Genomic DNA, 18,574 nt, shown 5'->3' with positions numbered 1-18,574 from the left:
GCAGAAAGAAAAATACAACCAACCAAATCCAAAGTGGAACACCCTGAGCCAAAAGATTGGAGGAGAAAGGAAAAGGTGTGTCTACAGGCAAAATGTAACCAAGGTGTACTTGAAAAGTAAAAAGCAATAATATAGTTTAAAGCTACTTTTCATTACTTGAAAGATAATGACAATGTACTGAGGTTGAGAGAAAGAGAGTTATAGTAAGTTCTATCTACATTAAATTCAGCTTGAACCAATGGGCATGAGACATACATTTTATAGAGGAAGTATCAACTTTCCAGGATTGAAAGATGTGGAGATATTGAGCAAAAGAGGCCATCAGAAACTCTGCATCTGCCCTGTAAAGTTTGGTTCGAATCACTAATTAATTACTTGGGTTATGTGTCTTTTTCCAGCAAGGATTTTAAGGCCTTTGTGGTTTTCTTCGTCCTCTATGAAAGCTAGTAAAATGAGTGACTTGAATATCTCAAATTTAATTTGATCATACACAATCTGGTCTGGGTTCTTAAGTTAGATAAATGAGTTAAATCAGGTTCCGTGCTGGAATTGAAGAAATTAATCATCCTCTCTAAACTTAGTTTCCTAATTTATAAGATCTGGTTGTTTAAAAGAGACAATGTGTGTGAAATGTTCATCATGATACCTAGCAAATTGTAAGCACAAATGAATGTCTTTGTTATTTTTGTTATCGAGCTCTTTATCTTTTCTTCTCACACATATAATCCATGGTACCTGATAGTACACATTCATCAGCGAGTCAAGAATCAGTAAATCAATGAAAAAGAAAAGGACACCAATCAATCTTCCAATTTCTCCACTCTGACAAGATCCTGGCACCTACTGCTAATGGAGGAAAAAATAAAAATTCTTCTGCAAAGATGTATCATCTCTGCCATCAAAATAGAATCAAGTGATATCACAATTAGCATGTCTTTATATATGAAGATAATTTTTAACACAGTGCTATTCCACTTAGAGATTCTTCTTCAACGATCTAAGCAAATAAAAAGATAAGCAAACAAAAAATTTTCTTCATGAAGATCAAGTCAGCTGCTGAATCTTTTGACAAAATGTATTTAGTTATCAAAAGATAGACAATGTTTATTTAAAACAAGGGTGAAAAAATAATACACAACCATATGGTTTAAAGACTCTGCTCTTTGTAGAATATTGTCTTAAATTGAGAAAAATTAATTTATAGTTTATAAAGGTATATATTTAAGGAAATTATATTGGAGAAAAGGAGAAGAATCATCTTAATGTATTTTGGACTGACCATGGAAAAACCATTAGGCCCTTACACTAGAACCTAGATTTGACTTTTCTCTAGATCCAGAAGACTTATTTGCCTGTTACTTTCCAGATTCACATATAAAAAAAAAAAAAGAATTGAATTCAGTATGTGAATGGTATTGGACTGAGTCATTTCCAAACTGGTAATATTTAAAATTCAGACTATTCCCATATTGAAAATATGACATTTAATTTTTTCTCCTTTCCCTGCTACTTGATTTTCTAAGTGAATTCAGAGATATCCCAAATCCCTGTGCTAAATGGTTTAGCAATGCTTAAAATTCTGCAAAGAATATTCCCCCCTCCAGGAGGTCCCTTGCCTTCATCATTATGGATGACTGACATAAACAAATATGACTCCCAGGACTAAAGCCTGTTCTGCTCCTGCAAATATCCACACATCAAACAATTCCCTCTCCTCATTTTCATGAAGATAGTTCTGACGGTATTTCATAGCTACAGGACACAGTCTGTAGCTCTCAAACTCAATTGATCTTAGTTATCGAAGTCTTACTTTACATGAAGATAACAGAAATCCTTTTTCTGTGCAAAAAGGTTAAGCTTAGGGGGGAAAGTGAAAGATTTTCTAGTCCTTTAAATAGGCTTTGGAGAACGAATCACTAAGTGTGAAACTCCTCACTTACTGCATTTCATTGATCAAAGTTTTGTAAAACAACCAAATGTAGAACTTTGAGAGGCATTTAAAATGCTTGTCTTTTGGAAGTTAATACCCTTTGCTTGATTCATCATTGATTTTCATTCGCTTTTCTTCCCTTATACCATCACCATGTGTAAGGGAATATAATAAGATTCTAATTTGTTCAGAATAAAGCTTGAATTGATCATGCTTTGGATACTCATGAGGCATATACACTAGGATGTGCGCATTTGTTTGGATCTCATCAACATTGTGCATTCCTACTATGTGCCAGGCTCTGGCTTAGCAGACTAGTGCCTCTCTACCCCAGCCTCCACCTGCCACACTGGAGGAGGTCTCTGACATTTTCATATTCATCGAAGCCTAGGAATAGATGATTTGTTCATGTTCTGTACATGTTGCCTAGGAGTAAGCCCTGAGTGGTCCAAGGAGCCTGAAAAAAGGCAACCCAGCACAAGGTTTGAGGGAGGAGAGAGAGAAATGCTGCCCACTTCATACCCCTGTAAACACCCCAGAGTTTTTTAACCTCCCTTGTACAGGTATGGGTGAACTCTTCAACACAGTAAGAGAAGGATCACCCAGCTTTGCTTCACCTCATCTGCTGTGCTCCTCAGTATTTCACTGTATCCACCAGGAGATTTATCTCTCCAAGGATACCAGCTACAGGTGAGGCAGCTTCCAATGCTGACACCATGTGTCCTCCTCTGTCTTCTCCAGCATTTTTCCTGTACATAATCCTTCCAAACTCTGAACGCTAGAAGTAGTAATAATATTATTCACAATACTCATTTTACAATGAGTATATAATACTCATTTTAGCTATAATTTTTGTTGTGCAAAAACTAACCTTCCTGCTCAGAAAGCTATTCACTATTTATTAACAATAATGGCAACAATATCCATGGGTGCTATGTGTTAAGCAAAAGCTTTTATGTTTCTTACCCTAAACAGCCCTCTGAGATGGGTACTAGGGCCAAAAGAATTGAGGATTGGGTGGATTAAGTGGCTTGACAAAGGTCAAACATAGTGAGTAATAGACACAATATTCAAACCAAGTCTGTGTGAATGTCAAAGCTGCAGTTTCCACCATGCCCCATGCCACTTCATAAGGTCAAAATGTGAGAAGCAAAGCAAAAATAAGATTATGGTACCAAGAATTTGTTGAATACAAATGTGATTCCTTTCAAGCTTATCAAAAAAAAAAAATCATTTTACTTCAGCAAAAGACAAGAAAAAAAAAAAAAAACTGTAGACCAAGTTAAAGTATCCTAACCATTTTATAGGTACTACTATGGATGGATCATTCAGTAACTTACATTTTAAATGAATACTGGCAATAGGATAAAATATAATGCACTTCAATTGATTTCTGAATACTGTGTCACTTAATAAGTCACAGTTAGCAGTCTCCAATTTTAACCAATCCTTTTCAATAAGAACTTACTCAAAACATTTAACATCATTTACTTTGAATACCTGTGGTTAGAGCAAATGTTGCCCACCTCCATGATAACCAGATCAACTCAGCCCATAGTAAATGTTTGATTATTGCCAGCCACATATTTGTTTTGCCCCACATGTTGTCCTATAAGGTCAGATGGTTCTTGTTACCTCTTCCCTCAAACTAAATCTTAGGCTAGTATTCAAGATGGTTATGGCCTCAGCCTTCCATGTAGCCGTTACTCCAATTTGAAAATCTTAGACATGTTTGGTTTCTATTTCTATATAGCACTTCCCATCTTTTGAACATATGTTTACATATGCTTATGTGAATGGATTTGCTTGTCTCTGTTATGCAAACCAAGTAACTCAGTTCTTTCTGCTTCTGTGTTTTCAAATGTGATAGATACAAGTTTTGAAGGAATGTGTTTACTCTCCCCATCATGCAATAGTAATAACAAAAATAACACTCCATGTTCTCAATTTTCCCTTTTTTAAACATTTCCGGTGATTACACATTTTCAGTAACATTTGCTTTTTAATTTTTATGTATTTTTATGCTGCAACTCCTGATTTATGTCTGTTTATGTCACAAGCATTATTTCTCTTCTCATAGTAATTCCCACAACTGGGGTAATCAATAAATATTAATTGGGTCTGAACAATTTTAAACATACATAGTAGAAAAGTAAAATCATTTGGACTAAGCATTGTACAAAACTTGGACACTTCAATTAACTTGTCAGAAAGCATGTATTAAGCATTCATTTTGTTAATTAAATGTTTCAGTTTCTTCCATTTAAAGATTAGTGTAGATCAGTGTTCCTCAACAGAAATATAATACAAATCACATCTCTCTTTTTAAATTTTTGAAAGGCTCTTCTAAATTTGATAGTAGTCACACTTAAGAAAGCAAAGGAAAACAGGTTAAGTTAAATTTTTTCATCATCATTAATTAAAATTCAATATATTCAAATTAATTTACTTGAGTCAATATATCTAAAAATTGTCAAAACATAATAAATATAAGGTGATTATTGACTACAGTCATACAGTAAGAATCTATATTTCCCCCGTCTTCCTTACCATAAAGATTTTCAATCTGATTTGTCTTTATTCTCTTATTTTCTCAAAATGAGTTAAGAATGCTTCTCTTAAGTTGCAAATTCAAGACCAGCCTGGGCAACAAAGTGAGCTCAAAGCCAGCCTGAACTGCATAGCAAGACTCTGTCTCAAAAAGTCACAAAAAGTGCTCCTCTTCATGACACCTTCCCTGACTAGCCCCTCCTCTTCCAAGGAGCCTACCCTTTGTGTCACTTGGTATACTGCAGACAAACATCTCATTATACTTAAGTTTACATCTTTCCATCTTCTTCTCACCAATCCCTAGCACAATATGTGGCCCATATCAAGCGCTTGAAAATGTCATTCAAGTCAGATAAAAACAGAGAAAATGGCACCAGCCAAATGATATTTCCACAAGAATAAAAGAAGGGATTTGTACACTAAGTAAGGGTACAAAGAGATATCTCAAGTTGCTTGTAATTATTTCACTTTAAAAGGAAAGGATCATATCAAGCATCAGCTTCTGGACTAGAAATTTTCCTACAAAGTAATACAATTTCCTCTCCAAAAAAGAGAGAAACGTATGTATCATGATTCTCATACTGAAGTTTAGTGAATTAACAGGTTTTATTCTAAGAGTAAAATAATTGGAGACACTGTTGTACTGGTCAGCATGACCTACACAGAAAACTTTTGGTTTACTAAACTGTCATCTTAATAAAACAAAACGATTGAGAATAAAAATAACTTTCTACTCAAGACTCCCCTTGGACATCTTGGAAATAGATGAACTAGTTTAGCTCTGATCTGATCTGACAGACAAGAGTTGGTGAGCAGGGACAAGGATGGGGAGAAAGGAACAAGTTGTTCACGTTCTAGAGATGCGAGGTTTGCATTGAATTGCATGGCGTTAATGTTACCTTTAGGTCCAGCCCTACCTCTTCTAATCTTCCCAGGATAAAAAACAGAAACTTGAAAAATGGAGCCTAATTTCCTGAAACTCCTTCAACTGCAATGTTATTGAACTCATTCATCCTAAAGAGACTATCTGAATCATAGCATATCTTTTACTGGAACCACTGGTGACAGGTGGGTTTCTAGCAGTCACTGGCATTGCCTCATTTATTCACAATACTGTTATTAGAGCTCTAAACTTTGCTTTAACAGCTTATACACACAGTTATGCATCATTTCATAAAGGGAATACATTCTGATAAATGGTAAATTAGACAATTTCATCATTGGGCAAACACCCTAAAATACACAAATGAACATGACTATGAAGTCACTAAGCATTAAATGTTATGGGTCCACTATGGTATATGCAATCCGTTGTTGACTGAAATGGCTTTATGTGATACAACACTATACTAGATACATACTTTTCTTCCTTTTTATACATGCAATGATTATTGGACTTTGTTGGGAGCCGCGTCTGTGATAGCTCGCCTTGCGCGGCGGACGTGCGGCCTGTGGTAAAGAGCAAAGCCTGAGGTAGATTACCCCTCCCATCGAATATGTTAGCTTCCTGCTTACCGCGTAAACAACCCGCTCAACAATATAGTCTGCCTGGCAACTGATGATGTTAGCCAATCAGCTTGCCTTGCTTACTTTAACATGATTGGACACTGTACCCGTATATATACCGGTGCCACCCCTGGGCGGAAGAAGAAGCCAGGTAGAAGCCCAGAAGTAAAAGCCCAAAAGGAGCCGCGGAGAGCGGACCGGTAGAGGCTTTGGGGCAGACTGAAGCACAAAAGGAGCCACGGGGAGCGGACATCGACATTTGGTGGCCCGTACGGGGACTGATCACCCCCGAGACGTGGAAGTGGACAACGCTCCAGTACAGAGCTGCGAAACAGGTGAGTTGGGGATAAGCCTGGGCTCTGGGTGGCACGCACCTACAGGGCTTTTAGACTCCCCTCAGGCTCACGCGTAAGTGGCGGATTCCTTGGGCCTCACGCGGTGAGTAACATATTAAAAGATGGGAAACATGTTAGGTAGCAACACTAAGAGCGAGGGTGGTTGTGGAGAAAGCTCTCAAGAGCTTACAAAAGTACGCAGGGTATCTGAGCAGGCCCAGTCAGGGAGCTCCCGAGAGGGGTCCGTCAAGGGGAACAAGGATGCTAAGGAGGAGGACAAGGCTCTAGCCTCGGAGTCGTCTGACTCCGAGGACGAGGGAAAGTTGAATGGCAAGGAGGCCAAAGAGACCAGCTGTCAGGAGCCTAAATCGCTCAATAAGGAGTCGCAGGGTTCTTTTCCAGCGTTGCCCCGCGAATTGCGCTCTGCTCAACCTGGTCTGCGGAGGAGTAGAGAGCTCCTGAGCGCTCCCCGACGCGAGAGGGAGGCGAAGCCTTCCGCCCCACCTTGGGGGCCATTTCCGGAGGCGATTCCTCGCCACGAGGCGGCCGCCTGGGAGCTCTCTCCCCTTTCGCCAGAACAGGAAGTGATGCACAGGCCCCCATTTTCCGCCCAATCACGGCCGCTGTCTTATGCTCCGCCGCCGGCGGGTCGGTATTTTTACAGGCGGCTTTGGCAGGGGGGACGCTTGTCTCATGAGGTACATCCACCTGGGATAGATAGTGGCCCCTATGGGATATTTCCTATACAAGTAGCTATGGGCCAGGGACGCAATGTATGGGAGCCTTTTGAGATAAAGCAGATTAGAGAACTTAAAAATGCAGTTACAACCTTTGGACCGACTGCGCCTTACACCATTGCCATGCTGGAGAATCTGTCTTCTGGGCCCCTCACCCCCGCGGACTGGATTCAGCTGGCAAAGGCGTGTCTGCCCTCGGGCAGTTACCTGGATTGGCGAGCCTGATACGCAGAGTTCTCTGCAGAGCAGGCTGAGAGAAACGCCAATCGGGGAAACCGGGGGGTAAAACAAGGAAATGCTTATGGGAGAAGGTCGACACGCTGATGACCAGACCCAGTTCCCCGGCGCTGTCTATGAACAAATCAATGCCATAGGGCTCCGCGCCTGGAAACAGGTAAGTGGTGCCGGAACAGCCTCCTTGTGTCTTTCAAAAATAATTCAGGGTACCACAGAGCCATTTGTTGACTTTGTGGCCCGAATGCAAGATGCTGCCGATAAGATATTTCCTGATCCGGGAGTGGCTCAACCGCTGGTAAGACAGCTGATTTTTGAGCAATGTACAAAGGAGTGCAAGGCAGCGATAGCTCCTCATAAGAACAAGGACCTCAACGCCTGGATTAGGATATGCAGAGAGACAGGGGGGCCGCTCTCCAACTCGGGAGTGGCTGCTCTCCTGGCCGCGGCTGTACAGCAGAGGGGACCTCGCGGGTTAGAAGGGGAATGTAAAGCTAAAGGGTGTTTTGCCTGCGGGGAGCCAGGACACATTAAACGTCATTGCCCAAACAATGCAGATGCTAGGCCTCGCCCTAGGAATGAAGAACCATATGTTTGTGGGCGATGCAAAAAGGGATCACACAAAGCTGAGGAGTGTAAGTCGGTCTTTGATGCTCAGGGCAACCGTATTTGTGGACAAGATGCTAGAGAGCCAAAAAACGGCCAGAGGGGGCCCCCTTCACAGGCGGGCCCCCGCCCCAGAGACAGGACAACTCAGGGTGGCAGCCTTCAACAAGGGCCACCCCTGGGTCAGCAGGTGTGGACCTCAGTGTCGCCTCAGGACTTATATTAGTGCCTGATATGGGTGTTCAAGTGGTTGAAACCACCTTTAAGGGACCGTTACCCGAAAATTCCGTGGGTCTGGTGATCGGGAGATCCTCCACGGCCCTTCGGGGTCTCACAGTAGTCCCAGGGGTCATAGACTCAGACTACACAGGACATATTAAAATTATGGTTCAATCTCTTGTGGGTACTATGGTAATCAATAAAGGAGACAAGATAGCGCAGCTCTTGCTGCTCCCCAGTCTCCACAAGAGATTTCCCTCAAAGCAGAAAATTAGAGAAAGTCAAGGTTTCGGTTCCTCAGGGGAAGTCTTTGAGGGACTCCATATGACACTTGGTAAAAGGCCCATGCTCTCACTTAAGGTCAATGGCAAGAATATAACAGGGCTCCTAGACACAGGAGCTGACCGTTCCATTATCTCCAGAAAGGATTGGCCTTCCAACTGGCCCACCAACACTGCAGATAACACGCTGCAGGGCCTGGGGATGGTGTCAGCTCCTCAGGTTAGTGCTTCAACCCTGCTCTGGTGCGATGAGGAGGGTCATCAGGGCCATTTCCAACCGTTTGTGTTGCAGTTGCCAGTGTCTCTATGGGGAAGGGACATCCTCACTCAGATGGATGTCACGCTTACGTCAAACTGCTCCCCCCAGGCTAAGGATATACTCAGGAACCAGGGATATACCCCCGGCAAAGGCTTGGGCAATGCCCTGCAGGGTCGGACATCCCCAATACCAGTAGAAAACAAAAAAGGTAGGCAAGGATTGGGTTTTTCTTAGGGGCCGCTGAAGAAGCTCTCCTACCCACTTCGATCAAAATCACCTGGAAATCAAATGATCCGGTTTGGGTACCTCAGTGGCCCCTGCCTAAGGAGAAGCTATTAGCCTTGTCAGAAATAGTCAGTACACAACTTAGATTAGGACATATTAAGCCGTCAACCTCCCCATGGAACACCCCCATTTTTATAATTAAGAAAAAGTCTGGCAAGTGGAGGCTGCTCCATGATCTAAGGGCGGTCAACGCGCAGATGCAGCCCCTGGGGGCGGTCCAGAGGGGGCTACCAGCTCTCTCAGCCATCCCTCAGTCCTGGCCAGTTTATGTTATAGACCTTAGAGACTGTTTCTTCTCAATTCCCCTGCACCCAGAGGACACTCATAGGTTCGCCTTTACTTTGCCCACCATTAACCAAGAAAGCCCTGATCTCAGATACGAGTGGGTAACGTTGCCCCAAGGTATGGCCAACAGTCCCACTATGTGTCAGATTTACCTTGATTCCCTACTGGCCCCCCTACGAAAATCCTTTCCCAAGATAAGATGTATGCATTACATGGACGACCTTTTGCTCAGCGGCAGGGACCCAGACATGCTAAATAATATGCTCAGCCAGTTGGTCGAGGCCCTGAGACAAGCTAATCTGCATGTTGCCCCCGACAAGATTCAGGGAGGAGAAATGGTGACCTACTTAGGCGCGAGAATCTCCCCTATGCTAGTCTCTCCGCAGAAGGTCACCATTAGGATGGATGGCGTTAGGACCCTAAATGACATGCAAAAGCTATTGGGAGACATTAATTGGATTAGGCCATATTTACATATACCAAATTCAGATCTCAAACCCCTGTTCGACCTTCTGAAGGGAGACCCAAATATAGCCTCCCACAGGAGGCTCACTCCTGAGGCAAGAGCTGCCTTACAGAGAGTGGAAAAAGCCTTAGGTGGGGCTACCTTACACAGAATTGAACCAGGGCGACCCTTTGATGTCTGTTTGCTACAGACTAGTCTACAGCCTACAGCGGTGATTTGGCAGAAAGGACCACTACTGTGGATACACCCTAAGGTCTCACCTGCAAAAGTCATAGAGCATTACCCGGAGGCAATCGCTTCATTGGCCCTTGAAGCGCATGATAGAGCTGTCCAACATTTTGGCTCAGGACCACAAGCCATCCGAGTACCCTATACCGCCAGCCAGATCAAGACCCTGGCTGCCTGCATAGATACCTGGGCCATTCTGAGATGTGTTTTCCATGGGGATATAAACAATCAATACCCTAAAGACCCTATCTTGTCATTTGTCACTCAGCACCCTATAATTTTTCCAAAGGTTACTGCCTCTGAGCCATTAGTCCTAGCAACTACAATATACACAGATGGCTCCAAGACGGGGATAGGCGCCTATGTGATCCTAGGCAAGCCCCCGGTTACCATACAATTTAAACCAGATCAGCCTCAGGTGGTAGAACTGCAGATCGTTAAAATGATTCTTGAACGGTTCTCAGAAGCCATTAACATTGTCTCCGATTCTAGGTATGTGGTCAATGCTATGCAAATGCTTGAGACTGCCAGTTTAATTAGATCCACTTCCACAGTGGCTGGACTGTTCCTGTCTATCCAGACATTGCTTCAGAACAGACACCATAAGGTCTTCACCACCCACATAAGAGCACATACATCCCTGCCGGGGCCCATGGCACAGGGGAATGCGGCTGCTGACACTGCCACTCGCCCGTTATGGATTTTTACCTTACTAACACCAATCGAGCGAGCCCGTGCCTTCCATGATAAGTTTCATGTTAATGCCAGGACACTAGCAAACCATTTCCATGTTTCTAGAGCAGATGCACGAGATATCGTGCGACTATGTGACTCCTGTGCCACATACAAACCTGCCATACCGATGGGAGTAAACCCTCGAGGTTTGATCCCTGGTGATGTTTGGCAGATGGACATCACACATATACAGGAGTTTGGGACTCTTAAATATGTTCATGTTTCCACAGACACCTGTTCTCACGTCATATTCGCAACAGCAGAAACAGGTGAAAAAGTGTCTAATGTGATCAATCATTGCCTGGCAGCTTGGGCCGCATGGGGCAAACCAAAAATATTAAAAACTGATAATGGACCAGCCTATATAGGCAAAGCCTTCAATGAGTTCTGCAAAATGATGGAGGTTCAATTAAAACATGGTATCCCATACAATCCCCAAGGTCAAGGAATCATTGAGAGGGCTCATAGAAGCCTCAAAGAAATTTTACAAAAACAAAAAGGGGGAGTAGGCCAAGGCCTGGCCCCAAAGGCACGATTATCCATGGCACTATTCACACACAATTTTTTAAATTTAAATAATGATAATCGCTCCCCAGCTGTGGAGCACTGCAACCCTTCCCCCAACCATAAAGGGTGGGTGAAGTGGAAAGATGTCCTGACAGGACAATGGATGGGCCCGGATCCAGTGGTCAGCTGGAACCGAGGCGCGGTTTGTGTTTTCCCACAGGAACCGGGACGAGAACCACTGTGGATACCGGAGAGACTGACACGGGCAACAAAGCCCTCGACTGAAGATCAGACCTGCCCTACTGGAGATCCATCACAGACCAACCAATAAGATGAATAGAAATAGCGGTAGCCCGAAATGGACAAGAAGATCCTCAGGCATATGCATGGCTTGCTCAATTGGCCCACGACCGAGTCTAGATATGGCGGGCATCCCTCATTCTCCTCCATAAGGTGACAATACACAGCAGGGTAGGTGAGTCAATGACGGGTAAGAACGTGCCTCCCCAGCACGACTCGACCTAAGCCAGGCCCTACCCCATCCTGCACGTAAGCCGCTGGACTGTTAGATGCTGCCCAGGTCTAAATTTCTCTCCGAGGGGATTTCTTTACGGAGAGGAAATGAATGCAAGCTTGTGTGCATCCAGGTTCCGTCCAGTTTGTGCCTGGCCCTAGAAAAAGGACGAGGGCCTCAGGGCCTTGGCAGACCATGGCATGGCCAACCAGGGTCTAAGCCAAGGACCTACGGTGGACCTACACATAGGGCATAAGCCTCTGCACCCAGTCCAGGAAGGGCTACGATGCGCACATTCATAAAAAATAAAATAGGGGGAGATGTTGGGAGCCGCGTCTGTGATAGCTCGCCTTGCGCGGCGGACGTGCGGCCTGTGGTAAAGAGCAAAGCCTGAGGTAGATTACCCCTCCCATCGAATATGTTAGTTTCCTGCTTACCGCGTAAACAACCCGCTCAACAATATAGTCTGCCTGGCAACTGATGATGTTAGCCAATCAGCTTGCCTTGCTTACTTTAACATGATTGGACACTGTACCCGTATATATACCGGTGCCACCCCTGGGCGGAAGAAGAAGCCAGGTAGAAGCCCAGAAGTAAAAGCCCAAAAGGAGCCGCGGAGAGCGGACCGGTAGAGGCTTTGGGGCAGACTGAAGCACAAAAGGAGCCGCGGGGAGCGGACATCGACAGGACTTCATCAATATATGGTTAGACTAAGGAAGATTTAAATATATTTTTAAACTTGATTTAAACCAATTTAGAACCTACTCCACAGAAATAGAGGATAAGATTCTTCTGTTTTTTCCTTGATTCATGTCAATTCAGACACACCACTGAATTATTTGAGGCTTTCTCTTGTAGCTCACATTGTCAAAGAGAAAATAGCATAGACATTTCTATAAAGTTTGGTGGATAACAGTAACTTGTACCAGAATAATAACTCCCCAAGCCAAGATCATCTGCAAACCTCTTAAATGTACCTGTGCTGGGGAAAAAAATAATACAGCACTCTCAGATGCATCATATGGACTTTACCTCTTCATTTCCTTTCATAAGAAAAATTTCCCTCTGCCCTCAAACATGATTTTTTTCTCCAAAGATATTGTAAAGTGTTCAATTACAAAAAAACAGAAGCTTTTGTATTTAGAAACAATACTTCATACCCTATTTACTTGTCTAATTTATATAGATCCTAAATTCATATACTGTATAGGTTTTAAAAGCTCTAAAAATAAATCACCCCCTCAAAGAGAACAGTATTATTAGTATCAGCTTTTTTTAACTAATAAAGTCTTAAAGAAATGGCCCTAATTTCCCATGACTCTATAATTCTCTATTTAGCTGTCATAATAAATCCCAATTCATGTATGTGATTATATAAATATTCATGCAGGGTCAAACATACACCTATAAATGCAGATATATATGCATATGTAAATGTGCTTTGTGACTTCAGATTATGAAAATATCTCCTAGATGTACATTAGTCTTGCAGAAGTGACCACTTTGATGTCAATTACATGGAATACATGGGTTTGCCATAATATCATCATCATAGTATAATGTCTTTGTATAAGATTTATCTATTAGACAAATCAGAAGATTTTACATGCTACAGAACTGAAAATTATGAAATTGTTTAATCAAGATCAATAAAACATTCCTGTGTCACAAATAACATAATCCTTCAAATCCTAACAAGTTCCAACTGTAATGATTTCCTTACTCACCTTTTTTAAGTCTTTCTCTGCAACCTTATAAGAATGACAAATTGCTTATTTTGGCTCATTGTTCCTGTAAGATCAACCAAAAGCCAAGCTTTGAAACCAAAACTGATCATTGTATTCACAGAGTTTCACTAATTACAAGCAGGCACACTTAAGCATTTAGGTAGTTAAACTTTAGTGCTCCTAAATTCTACCATTTACTCAATCCAGAATGCCAAAACCAAGGATTCAAACACTTCTACTGTGCTATTGGTTTTTCTACAAAAGTTTTTACTGAGTTTAGAGAAAAACTCTTATAAAGTTTTTCTTATTGCATAGATTAAGGAAACCATTTGATTCCATGGCCCAGTACTAAGGATCTTTAGTAGACAAAAATAAAATTCCTTAAATAAAATATATGATTCATGCTAAATGTGTGTTCACCTTATCAACAAAACAATATGTTGGAGGGGACTGAGACCTCCAACAAGAAAATGGTTAAGTATGAGATGTAATGCACATGCCCAACAGCTTGAGTTAGTCATGTCACAATACACATACATAACATCAATATATGTATGTATATATATGTATATAGATATATATGACATACAGTATACATGCTATAATATGTGATGTTTGAATACATGTATACCATGACATATATACTATATGTATAATTTTTACATCTCAGTTAAAATAATAAATTCAAAACAGAGAAGACTAGCAACAGGATAGAGATCATGGCCAGAAATTAGTGTGTATAGACAAGTGCTGGGAGGTAATAAGTAACCAAATAAAGAACAAGGAAAAAAACATAACAATGGGAAATGCAGTAAACAATTAATCTGCATATAGGTTTTGCTAAGTGCCTCAAATGTATTATCTTAATTTACTTTCTTTTTAAAATTATTTTCTTTTTATTGGTATCTATTCGCAGTACATACTGCATTCGTTGTATTGAGTTAGTACATGTACATAACACATCTGAAGTCTTTTTTCATCTCTTTACTTCCTCTTCTTCCCCCTTCCCTTCGTATTTTGGTTCCCTTCCCTTTTGCTGATTTATCTCATCAGCTTCTTATTAATTCACTATATATAAACTAGATAAGGAAACTAGGCTCCAAAAGTTATTCCTGATTTCACAATCACTGAATTTCTGATGAGGACTTCAATTCCAGGTCATTGAATGTTACTTAACTAGTTCCTGACAGTGTCCCCATCTCATGCTCCCAAATAGCCTAATATGAATTAGGCTAGTATGAATTTTTTTCCTGGGTTTTTTGGAGGGATTTTGGTTTTTTTGGACTTTTTTGTTTTGTTTTGGTTTGGTTTTGGTTTTGGTTTTGGTTTGGTTTGGTTTGGTTTGGTTTGGTTTGGTTTCAAGAAAGAGTCTCACTATGCAATTCAGGCTGGCCTGAATTCACTATGTAGTCAAGCTTGGCCTCAAATTTAGAGTGATCCTCTTGACAGCCTCCGGAGTGCTGGAATTACAGGCATGCACCACCACAACCAACACTAATGTGCATTTCTAAGACAATACTCAAAATGGAAGGTGTAGCTGAGATTCAGACTTCTACAATGATTTGGGTCCCAGCTCTGAGTTCCAAGCTGGACATGGGCATAGACAGCAATAAGATTAGTATGAATGAGGCGGAGTCCAGAGATTTATTTAAGGTAGAGAGACCCAGGAGAAAATGGGTCTTTGGTAGAAATCAGGCAGTGTTTTGAGGTTCCGGCCACATAGGAGAGAAAAGTTAAAGTTAAGTATCAAAAAGGGAGTAACTCAGTATTTTCAACAAAGTCTGAACCCCTCTGCTCTTTTAATGAGTCACAAATGTGCCTTAAGTGTGCAGAGGTCTGTGGAGGTAGAGATAAAATCTGCATGTTCCTGCAATAGAGCAGGAAATCCTAAATTGAGGAGTACTCAAGTTTAGCTTCTAAAATATCAATTTGCAAGTTGCAAATATTTGCTTTCCTCTTTTCCAATTAGCACTATCTTTATCCCCCTACATGTCTATTGGAAAACAATAACAAAAAGATATCTACCTAGTTCAGTCATCTGGGAAATGTCACTGATAATGCAGTACTATAGGTCAAATAATGCATTCAACAACCAGTCAATTTAGAGGAAAAAGATAAATCAAATTGCTTATTTTGCATCACGCAGAGCAAAAAAATTACTGTTTGAACGTTATACTTTTTAAATAGGTCTACTGATGTTAGTGGACATAATCATATTCACTGGGAATCCCTATACTTTGTCACTTTGGTTTATTTTTTATACTGGCTCTTCTTTTTGGAATCAAATTTGTTTAGCCTTTGGGGATGCTTAATTCCTTAATGTCAATCAATGTTTTTCACTAAGAAGCAGCTTCTGTGTTTTGTCAACTAAATTCTTTAACCAGCTTTTGTTCAAAAATTGTTTATATCTATCCGCATTACAAATGCTAGATTTAACCAACCTATCAAGCCTGTACAATACAAGGAGGAACCACATCAGCTTGTCCTTTCCTCTTAGGAACAAAGATACTTTGTTTTATTATTTTAAAGAAAGAAAATAATAGGATTAGACTAAGATTGAGGACAAGAGAATGCCAGGCCAAGAAGGGGAAAAAAAGAAATAAGAAAAAGGGCATATGGCCTTTCTGAATCTGTCCTGTGTAGTATGGGGAATTGTAATCCATTCATACTAAATGCTTTGAGTATGCTCATTATGCAAAAAACATTAGAGCCTAGTATGTTTTGTTACCATAGCTCTGCCTACTGGGAACTATAATTAAAGCACATTTGAGCAAATGCAATTTTATTTGTTATTAAGCAACTAAAAGCTTAGTCAACCCTGCAAATGTGGCATTATCTTAAGATTACAATATGAGTGGGCCAACTATTCAATAAATTTTATTAGGTCCCATCTGCATTAGCCATGCCTTCCATTTCTTATTGTAAAAGACCTCTATCCTATATGATCACAGTCCTCAAACTTTAACATGGCCCAAAATCACCAGCAAAACTTGATAAAACACATTACCAGACCCAGTCCCAGTTTCTTATTCCTTAGTGCTGGAGTATGGTCCTAAAATTTACATTTCTAGCATGTGCCACGGGGGGGGGGGTAGATGCTGCTAATATGAGACCATACTTTAACAGTCATTGGTATATCACACAGTAGTGGTTACAGCTTCCAAGCCAAACCCACTTGGGTTTGTATCTAGACTGCCCCTCTCATAGTCCATGGACAGGTTTCTTTATACTTCTAAACCTCAATTTTTTAGTCCATATACTGGGTATTACAATATCCATTTAATAGGTTTATTGTGAGAATTAAATGAGATTAAAGTATAAAGTGCTTAGTTACTGACAAGGGAAAATAAGTGAAAGGAATTGATCAGTTTATCATTGTTGTCAATTGAGAACTAATTCAACTATAATCTAGTTCAATATAATCATAATTAATGGTGGCATCAGACTCACCTGAAAAGCTTTTATAAAATGCACAGAGTGACTTGTTCTCCTCTTCAGTGATTTTTGCTGTATTTAATAAATGTTTCATTAATTTTAAAATATTATATGGATTTTAAATGCATAGCCACATATCGAGTGTGATTAAAAACTACACTGAACACTCAAATTTTAACTATGTATTACACTAAAAGATGCACTGCCATTAATGCATTGCAAATATACGTTCTCACTATCAACACACTTATTGCATCTTTCTTGCCACTTTCTACAGCAGTTTATAATTTACATTTATAGCAATTTCTATCAAATGAAAATATTACAGTATGCCCTTATCCACCTTATTCACTGAATGTGTCACTGTGCAACTTCTGACTGTTCCCCAAACTCAAAAATTACTACAAAACATAAACATCTTGAATCTATTCAAGTCATTAAGACAGCCACAACAGCACAACCAGAGACACTCATAAAAGAGGACTTCCAGAGCAACTTCAGAAAGTGACAAAATCAAGGGAACATCCTCAAAGCAAGAAGAGTGTCTGAGGGGATTAATGATAATCTGTCTTTTCCTCTAATAAAACTTTAAAGTTGAAATATCTACTGTATTTTTTAATCTCACCTCTTGAATGTACTAGCAAGAAAGAAAACTTCCTGGTTAATCATAATTATGCCAAATGAATTAAGCTTTCATTATGCTTGATACATTGTATCAATTTAAGAAGTTTAGAAGTTTAACTAAGAGACTTAGCAGGAAGCTGGGTTCTTACTTTGTAAACGTTCTCATCCTGTCCAAGAGGAGGGCAAGGAGACTTAGTGAGCCCTACACCCTTCCTGGAAGACAGGGGTGGCCTGTGTAAAACATAAGTGAGGAGAAGATGCTTGTTTGCACCCTTTTGCTCTAGTGGCTTTTGCTGGCTGCTGTCTTGAAGTGTTGCCCAGGTGCCATGCCACCCTGGCTTGGAGTCATCTGATTATGGACTAAAACCTTCAATAACTGTAAGCTCAATAAATCTTTCCTTCTCTAATTTTGGGTGTCAGGTGTTTTGTCTCAGTAATGAGAGAAAAGTAAACAAGACACCTGAAAACAGGAAAAATACTGTATGACTTCACTTGCATTGAAATCTAAAAACAGAGAACAGAATTTAAATATACAAAGAGAATAAACAGTGGTTACTAGGACAGAGAAGAAACAGGAAATAGGCAGATGTAGGTGAAAGGATATAAAGAAGCAACTAGATAGGTTGAGTAAATCTAGAGTTTCGACGTACGATACAAGCATTACAGGCAACTGAGTTAGTTAGGAACAGGCAGTCAGACAGGGCTGAGCCCTCAAAGGAGCCAATGCAGAAGTTCAGATATCTCACAGCCTTGAAAGAGACAAACAGAATGAATACAAATAAACAACCTGATGCTACATCTCAAACATCTAGAAAAAGAAGAGGAAGTCAAGCCCAAAGCTAAAACAAAGGAGGAAATTATAAAAATCACAGCAGAAATTAATAAAATAGAGACTAAGAAAATAATCCAAAGAATCAATGAATCAAAGAGTTTGTTATTTGAAAGAATAAATAAAATTTATAAGCCTCTAGCCAACCTAATTTAAAAAAGGAAAGAAAAAGCTCAAATTCATGCAATATGGAATGAAAAAGGTGAAATCACTACAGACTTGGTGGAAATACAGAAGATCATCAACACCTATTTCTCTACTCTCATAGGTTCGATAACATAA

The 18,574-nt window shown here is 40.6% G+C and overlaps 1 protein-coding gene across 5 annotated transcripts in view; it reads right to left on the bottom strand.

The window, feature by feature from the left end:
* Positions 1-18,574, bottom strand: part of Grm8 (glutamate metabotropic receptor 8) — a 783,619-nt gene that overhangs the window by 484,587 nt on the left and 280,458 nt on the right. The window lies entirely within an intron of this gene.

Source organism: Cavia porcellus, unplaced genomic scaffold (assembly GCF_034190915.1).
Source record: "Cavia porcellus strain 051 isolate PalLab524CR breed Dunkin Hartley unplaced genomic scaffold, mCavPor4.1 scaffold_2, whole genome shotgun sequence".
NCBI lineage: Eukaryota > Metazoa > Chordata > Mammalia > Rodentia > Caviidae > Cavia > Cavia porcellus.
Note: the sequence above shows the minus strand (reverse complement) of the source record. Positions and strands in the feature narration are given on the sequence as shown.